The sequence below is a fragment of the Hordeum vulgare genome, chromosome 7H (assembly GCF_904849725.1).
Source record: "Hordeum vulgare subsp. vulgare chromosome 7H, MorexV3_pseudomolecules_assembly, whole genome shotgun sequence".
Lineage (NCBI taxonomy): Eukaryota > Viridiplantae > Streptophyta > Magnoliopsida > Poales > Poaceae > Hordeum > Hordeum vulgare.
In genome coordinates, this window is record NC_058524.1 from 375,479,845 (window position 1) to 375,489,173 (window position 9,329).

The following is a 9,329-nucleotide window of genomic DNA, read 5'->3' on the forward strand; positions in this document are numbered from 1 at the left end:
TATTTTGTCTTAAGTACAGGACAACACTACGATAAGAGTGTGTCAAAGCTAACTTCGGCGGCTTCCCTGGACCCTTGGGACTGCAAGGACCCTGTCGGCAAGAGGACACGCCTTCTCCGCGGCAGCACATACATCAGCACCTGGCGGCTGCTTCTTGAAACCGACGGAGAGGTCGAGTTTTGGGTAGGAGAAGGCGAGGTTTCTCAGGACCATGAAGAGAGCATTGTGAGCTAGCTTCCCAGATTCGTCGGTGAAGTAGGCAGCCATGCCATACCCGTACATCTTCAACCTCTCGATCAAGCCCTCAAAGAAGAGTGTCGGCTTGACGCTTTGGACTTCATACTGGCCGACAGTCGACGGAGAAGGCCCAACTCTTCATGTTCATTCTTGCAATCTAGAAGGTGAGGCGCTCAGTGATGTCAACCATTCTCTTGATCCAGAGGTCGTGCTGCTCAACCTGGTTCTTCAGCTTCTATTCCGCGCCTTTTTGGAGAGTTTGGGCAGTGGCCAGATCTGCCAACAAGAGCTTCCCGCGAGCACCGGCACATTCAATGTTCCTCTCCAGCGAGGGAAGTCTGGATGTCAAAGCCGCATTGGTATCGTTAGCGGCGTTGAGGCATTGGCTCCTGGAAAAAAGCTGCGAGTGTGCCTCTACCATCGTGGTTTGCACCTTCCGTGCTTCTTCTTTGAGGGCCTTGGTCTCGTCGTCACTATTAGCAAGCTCCTTTATCAGTGCGCTCAACTCGGCCTCCAGATTGGTCTTGGCAGTAGCCGCGACAACGAGCTCATGGGACACCTTCTTCAAGTTGGCAGCAAATGTCGAGGAGAGTGCGTTAAGAGCAGCTTTGTGACCATCCTCTATATCCTTGGTGAGTTGTAGAATGCGAGCCTCCAACTCCGCTTCCCTATCATGGATGGAAAGCTCGAGGGCCTCTTCCCGGGATGAGATTTTTGCCTCTCCGTCGTCCAGAAGCGTTTTGTGCTTCGCCAGACGGGGCTCCTGGGCTGCAACATATTCCTTGGCCATGGATAACATCTCATGCTGCCTCTTAAGGGAATGGATATGCTACTTGTACCACTCCCTCAGTTCGCTTCCTTTGTTCCTCAACTGCTCGTCCATAAGACCAGCAAGCTCGTGTTTCTCTTTGACTACCTGCCATTTGAGGACATACCTACTCTGCACATCCTTGATCTCAACAGCTAGGGTTTCCAAGAAAGCCAGGTCCTTGGCGCTATCAGCAGAATCACCGACCCCTCTGACCTTCTGACAAAGCGGTACCAACACCCGCTCGATTCGTTCGATGATGTCTACGCCCGCTAAGGACAAGTCTAGAGTCGGAGGGCATAGTCATGCGGTGACCATCACTAGTTGGTTCCAGGAGGTTGCAAAGATGATGCTAGAGGATATCACACAGACAAGGGTCCCAGAGTCTGAAGAGGGGCTTTCGCCTCTATGATTTCGACTCGGAGAGTTAAGCTGACGGGGTTTGATGCCGTTATCTTAAGGAACTCCTAAAGTTCCCTGGCAACCGAGCCATGACCTTCTGCTATAGAGATATTCTCCGCCTCCGTGGCAGCATCCTTCTCGATATCAGCCACCTCTTCTAGCAACTCTGGTTCTTCGGGCAGTGAAGTTGTAATCAGAAGCAATAGACGGCAATATGAAAGCCAAATAGCTGACTAAAAGAAAGAGAGAGGGCATGGGAAGTAAAGTCGCAAGCAATTGGCATACCTGATGGAGTGTGCCGCGCACGAATAGTTGTTTCCCCGGCAAGGTCATCTGCCAGCGCATGGTCCGTCACTACTTAATCGACGGTGGCTTCTGCATGAATGGGCTCTTCTGTGGAGGCCCTTGCTGGTGAATCCCTCCCAATAACGATGGTTACCGAGAGGTCTTGAAAGGAAGGCTCCTCCTAGTGGGCCTCTTCCTGATGAACCTCTTCAGTCTCCCTATTGGAGGTAGGAGGACGGTCTTCTCCGTCCCTACTACGGGACAGGGATTGCACTTGAATTTCATGGTGGGGGATTGTTTGGGGGCTAGACACGGGGTTCTCCTATGCATCTTCCGCCAGGCCCGTTTCCACCGCGGGACCCCGCCGTGCCGCAGACTTGGCCCATTTGGCCATATGCGCAAGGGTCTCCTCATCCTCATCCCTGGCAGAAGATGATCATGCGAAATCAGTCAGACTATCAAAAACAAAGAACTTTGACATCATTTGTGGTCGAAAGACTTACTCTGAAGCAATGGGCATGGATCCCAGCTCATATGATGCAGGCGGCGGAGTCGATCCACCCCTCTTGAGAGTTGGTGGAGTGGAACTTGGCGTCGGAGTTGGGGCTTCAATGAGACACGGGCAGGCCGGAGTAGTTGGGCTTGACAGGGGGCTGGGGTCCACCCCTATGACCATGTGTCGCTTGACAGGAGAAGCTTGGGCTTGGGAAACGCGGGAGGACTGATGATGTGCAAAGTCCCATCCTCCTCCCTTAGAGGTGGTCTTCTTCACCTTCAAGGGAACCCGTGAAGATGCGAGACCCGCCTCTTCCCAGCCAACACGATGGCGAAGGCGTCGTCCTAGTTCTAGGGCTTGGTGGCCCACTTTGACCCCCTCTTCCTCCACCACTCGTCCTTTTGCCTCCTCCTCCTCGCCCTTAGTCTGGAGGGCTCCAACCCTCGCTCTGGAGGGCTCCAGCCCTGGCAGACTCCAACCAGATAGCTTCTTCTAGGGGAAGATTTTGTCCTCCTCTCCAGGAGAGTCACTTTCCTCAGATTCCTCGTCTCCTTCATCCCCGGAGGCCATGCCTTTGGCGGCTCTAACCCGTTTGTCCTCTGTGATCTGAGAGGCAACATAAGTCTTCTCCACCACCCTGGTGGGTGCTGTCAGGTTATCCTATTGTTTGGAGGCCCTTTCCTCCAGGATGGAGACCTACTCCATCTCGTCATCCCCAGAGGGTAAAACCCAATCAGAGTTGACCCTGGAAGCATAGCAATCCGGCATCCACTATAGAATCTGGTTCCTAGCAGAGTTAATATGCAAAGGGACGACCCCTCCGGACAGATGGAACAACCCAAAGACACCAAACAATTGGTCGCCCAACCAGCCATGGCCATAGGTCGTCACGTTATTGCCCGTGCGTGGGTAACTTTCGCGCGAGACGCAACCAGTCCGTTCAGAGCATAACTCTGGGGGGCTTTTTCATCCTTGATCCAACACCAATCATCCCTCCACTCTTCCCACGTCCCACGATGTTGGCCATAGAGGTAGCCCCAATCCTCCTTCCTGCCGTGGCGAATCTAGCTAATGTTCCCCGAGCGGTGATTTTTGACCTCTATCCGGGGGAGGAAGAAGTGCCTCAACAAGTTCACATTAGGGGCAACTCCAACAAAGTTCTCGCACAGGTGGGCGAAGATCGCCATGCACACCATTGCATTGGGCGTGAAATCCAAAAGGTGAAATGCATACACCACCACCATGGTGCAAAAGAAATCAGGGAAGGGGGCGTGACCACAGTAATAGTACACACAGAAGAAGCAATACGAATATGATGGCGCCTTCTCCTTGGGGTTATCCAGCAGAACCATAGTTCCTTGTGCCCCTTCGTCTCCCTCCACCACATGTAGGCATACCTTTCAATCAAGGTATTTTCGTCGAGATTCGACGGGGAGAGAACCACGTATTTCCGCCGTTGTCTCTCCTCTTCTTCTGTTTTCCTCTTCCTCTCATTAACAGCCTGCTCCTTCAACTCAGTCGTGTGTTTCCCCTTCATGGCGACTGTCTTCCGTCCGATCTCCTTTGAGGAGTGAGTGATTTGGCAATGCTCGATGAAGGGAACAGCGGCGGCGGAGGCAGTTTCTTGGCTAGAGAAGGGGGAAGAAAGGCGGAGGGACAGATGTGAATGATCAGGGCCTCCTTTCCGAGATCCCTTCTTTATGTATGGGGGCTACACATTGGGGACTGGCTCGTTGCTATCGCTACAAGGAAGTGTTGTTTATTTACTAGTAGTTCCGCTTTTACTCCCCAACGGCTAGTGTTCAACGGCCCCACGACCTGCGGTAAATGCGCAGATAGGACGTGGGTCGGAAAGACAACAGTTTCTCGACGCATGTCCGTACATAGAGGGAGCCTAATGCAACATGCCCAGCGACACATATGGCTCAAGATCTAGGTCTTCCGTCGGGGTACACAAACAGGGGTGGTTATCACCCCTGACTTGTGCACGGACAGTAGAGCTACATCCCTTACGAGCAGAGCCTCTCAGGGAAAAGCAACCAACGACCCAAGCAATTACCCAAAACCAGACGTCGGAAAGACCTGCATAGCAGCCTAGGATGGGCCCAAGAAGCGCCAAGAACCCTCAACACCTGTTGGGGACCACAACACAGGATTCCTCAAGAAGACCTGGCAAGTCACACCTCCGGCAAGCACGAGCCAATCTACCACTGCTCAACCTCATTGCCACACTAGTCACTTATCGATGAGGTGTCGAACTCCCAGATGGCTAAGTGGCTCTCACTGAGCACGTGTTGACTTGCTGAAGAGAGATCATACCCCCTTGTCACCCGTCCATAGGCGTGTCAAGATGTGGTGCAATAGTTAGCTAGAGCGGTGGAAGGAGCTTGCTGGGGACACACACCCGCACGCCACCTATGGTACCATTTATGGCATTTTGTCTCGAGTGCTAGAGTTAGGTAAGATAGCACTGTTAGCTATCTAATCATGTATGTTTGCCACCATGGATGCCCTTGAGCTATAGAAGGAGGACCAAGGCAACCTAGCACGGGATTCGGACCCTAGTACATTTGTACGCACAAGGAAGCTCTCCACGGCAACCCTTTCCGGGGTAGAACAATGTGCGAGATTCGTCTTCCCCGAATCAATCCACCAAAGAAGGAGGAGGGTTTTACGCTTTTCAGCGGCCAAAACCTGGGTAAACGCCTCGAGTCCCTCGTTGTGTTGCCTTGTAGTTTCTGCTCTTTGTGCAACATGATCTCCCTACCGAACCATGAAGGGGCCAATGGACCCATAGGTGATCGAGTGCAACCTGCCCCAACAACATGTGCATCTAATGATGGAGTGCTTCAAAACACAAGGTCGTTTGCAGAAAAGCGCAGATCAGACGGTCTGATGGATGCATGTTTTCGGATGGTCCTGATGAAAAGGTACATTGTAATAGAAGAATCATTCATGGAGGTACAGGGAATATTGGCAAGAAAAGCACAAATGATGAAGCATCAAGTATGATTGACACAACGAGTATCCCACCAACAACTACAATTATTGGAGGAAGAATCTTTACTGGACTATAGTAGAAGAAAACAAGAGAGGTGACAACAATGTTGAACAAATGAAAAATATGTGAAGCATTTGTGTTATTTTAATTTAATCATGAAAATTTCTTTGTCTTTTTGTGTGCCATAGGCCTCCCAACAAGCAAACAAACTTCAAGCCAGTTCATGCTAGGAACAAAGGCTCCAATAGATTGGAGATATTCGTGCCAATTTAAAGAGCACGAGCCAAGGTCCTTCGAAAGGAGCACCATTGGCATTCCGCATGAAGGTCCTTCCATAGGATCTCCTATGGCATTCAAAATTGTCAGCAAAATCTCCAAAGCACGGAGGATGCTGCCAAGATGTTCTGAGAAGGAGAGACACGAGGAAAGAAAGGTGATAACACAACTATGTAATTCAACTGACTACACAAATATTTTTTGCACTCTACAAGCATCTTGTATAGTGCAAACCGAAGCATAACACGGGGGAGAATCATATTTGTGCGTCTCTGGGTGTAAAGTGCTTAGAGAGGCACTGATGTGGTTCTCTAGGTGTAGAGTGCAAAAGGAAGCAGATTTGTGCCTTCGTTAGTTTCCAATGGAAACATGAGCACAATTGAGCTTCTCTATATGTAAACTTCTTAGAGAAGCACGGATGTGCCTCTCTGAGTGTAAAGTGCAACAGACGCACGGTTGTGCCTCTCTGGTTATAAAGTGCAAACACAAGCACGGTCTTGCCTTTGCTACACGCACCCCATGGATCTGCTGCATACACACCCATGCATCCTATCTGATATAAACATGTGCTTTTGGTTTACATCACGGACGTTCTTGTCGAAAACCATGGTTTGTATTTCCCTAGCATACTTGTTCTTCTGGTGTACCACATAAAATATGAGTGAGTGGCACAAATGATAGACCATACAAACATATGTTTAAGACCTTCTATAGAAGAAAATAAGATGCATATGTCGCAACTACCTATAATATCTAATTTGTTGTATGCAATATGTGCAAGAATTGGCACGGAGCATGACAGATGAGTCAAAGAAACAGAAGATTTCTTCATCCACCATTAAGGGAAAAACAACCTGCAGAGAAGCAAGTACTATACAGAAACGGCTATGGTGACAACACACATGTTGTGGTAGAAGCACCACAAATACCGGAGAAATAGAGAACACCATTAGATAAGATGACGGAGGAGAAAGAGAGAACATCATTCGATATGGCGACATAGGAGAAGTGGACTTGGTGATGGACTGGACCTCATACAGTAATGTCGCTCTCACACCCGACAAACAACCGAGCTACAACAGCTATGTCAGAAATGAGCTAATACCTGGCCATGAAACTAACGATATCTCAAGTGACAATCATGACCCCAACGAAGACATGTCAGACAACATTGACATGGGGAGGGCAACACAAGAAGAGAAAGATATGGACGACATGTTCAAAGGAAACACATTCCCGTCAATTGAGGAAGTGAAGCAAGAACGTGAAAGAGAGGATGGATTGCATTTCAAATTAAGGGATGATGACTTCTTGTTCTTCTGCACATATGCCAGGAGGGTCGGTTTTTCGGTGAAGCGGTCAAACACCAGAAGAGCAGGTCCCGAGAATCAGATTGACAAGAAAGTGTTCTGATGCACAAAGGAAGGTGCGAATAAAAAAACCAAGAGACTTGTGAAGCACAGAAGGAGAAACAACATGACTAGGACATTGAGTGGAATATGGTACGTGGGGAATATACGCCTAGAGCACAACCACGTGCTACACCCGTCTGACTGGATGCTGAAATTCATGAGATGCTATAAGAACATGAGACCAGAGGAGAAACTCTTTATCCAGGTCCTGCATAATGCAAGGCTAGAGCCAAGGAAAGTCATGCAGATCTTCACTACGATGGATAAACCGAGGTGGGAAATTATGTTCAACACGATTGACATAGGCAACATTGCATGCCGGGACAGGATTGGAGGAAGGAACACACACATCGAGAAAACCATGAAGTTACTTGCGGAAATGTAGAGGAAGAGGGCGAGGTTCCACCACATGGAGGGGACTGATGGAAACAACACAGTGCGAAGCCTGTTCTCTATGGACTCCTTGCACAAAATGAATTATGGCCTATACAAAGAATTCATGTCTTTCAACACAACATTTTCTACAAACATCTATGGGTTACCATTTGCACCAATCATAGGGGTTGACAACCATGTGTGAACCGTCCTTTTTGGAATAGGCCTCCTAAAGGATGAGACAAAAGGGTTATACAAATGGATCCTAAGTGCATTTGTTGAGGTAATGGGAGGAAAGGAACCGAAGTACATAATGAAAGATCAGTATAAGGCGATGAAGACGGTAATAGAGCAAGCATTTCCGAGGATCAGGCATAGTTTCTGCTGGTGGAATATAAGGAAGAACATGATGGAAAATAACACACCAGTGTTTGTGCAACACCCACGGATTTCTGATGAGCTCAGTCTAATAGTCAAAAACTCACTAAATCTAGACGAGTGTTAAAGTTCGTGCAGAAGAGCGATTTTAAAATATGATGCAGAAGGCAACAAGCACCTGGATACATCGTGGGAACTCCGTACATACTAGGTGCTAGCCTACTTCGAGGACTGCATTTATTCATTCTCATCAACAACCACACGTACTGAGAGAAGAAATTCGATGTGGAAAAATTACGTGAACGACAAAAAACACCATAGCTAGGTTTGTTGGTGCGTACCACATCATTCAGCAAAATCGCATTGCCACGATTGACAACAAACGACATCAAAAAAAGAAGACACTATCATGGTAGACAGGTTTTCCAATTGAGTTAGAAGCAAGGGAAATGTACACTAATGAAGTTTCCCCAAAATTCCAGCTAGAGCTGCGGAACCGCACATACTACAAGTGCCACGACCTGGCAAAAGGTAGGCAATACCCTTTAAAAATGATCTCATCGAAAGAATAAGAATGGAAACCATACCCAGATGATGAATTCGATAGGTCTGAATTCAGGTTAGATGTGAATGCGCATAAGGAAATATACACATGCAGCTGCAAGAAGATGAGCAGGGATGAAATTCAGTGTTGCCACGTACTTAAGGTTATGGACCAAACAGGCATGAGTGAGCACCTTCCAAAATCTATCATCACCCCTAGATGGACTAGTGGTGTATCAGATAACATGAAAGTACTGGCTACAAATCAAGGTAACAACATGACCGCACAAGATGATGAAACTATGAGATTCAACCTCGCCTATCCAGAGTTGTCATATATATGTTCACATACTTGTAGAAAAGACAAAGCATACAATGTGCTACTAGGGTGTATGCAAGAAATGAAAATGGAAGTCATGACGATACTTGCTAAGGAAACAGACACGGGGAAAAATCCATGTACACAACTCTCAAAAACCCTCCGACGAGTGGCTCAAAGGGAACGAAAAAGGAGACTGAATCAAAGATGGTTCTGAGAAGAAAGGAAAAAGGTACGGAGCCAAACCCATTTGCGGCCGTTGTAGAGTAAAATTCATAACGCACTATCCTACTAACCTAGAAGTGATGGAAATAATCAGGATTGAAGAGGAGAAGAGGAAAGCATAGCAGGAGAATAAGGCAAGGTCAATGAAATGGCCCACAACACGAACGGAAGCATCGATAATATCAAACGGGGAAGTAGAATGCACTCCAAGCCCGGGACCAAGGCGGTTAACACCAGCATCAACGCCAACAAGCTAGTGACAATAGTGTACTAGAAGGAAAGTCCGCCAACCACATGAGAATCCAATAACACATAACGGAGACATACCAAATGTCTGAAAGCAAACTTGGGTCAAGCAACAGAACATGTGCAACCTACATTGAGAAGGGAAATAATAGAGTGGAGACTGTTTTGTACCGGTGAACAGTACGGATGTATAATTAAAAGGTAAAAGAAGATCTTAAACAAAAATAATATAATGTATGCGTAACACCATGTTTTCAACTCTGCTGACTGATTTGGCTTTTCTCAAAATTAGGACCAATTAAATTTTTTGTGAATGCTTGTGATGC

At 47.7% G+C, this 9,329-nt stretch overlaps 1 pseudogene; it reads left to right on the plus strand.

Annotated features, from left to right (window-relative positions):
• The first annotated feature begins 6,525 nt into the window (after positions 1-6,525).
• Positions 6,526-9,014, plus strand: LOC123408920 (annotated as a pseudogene).
• Positions 9,015-9,329: the final 315 nt, after the last annotated feature.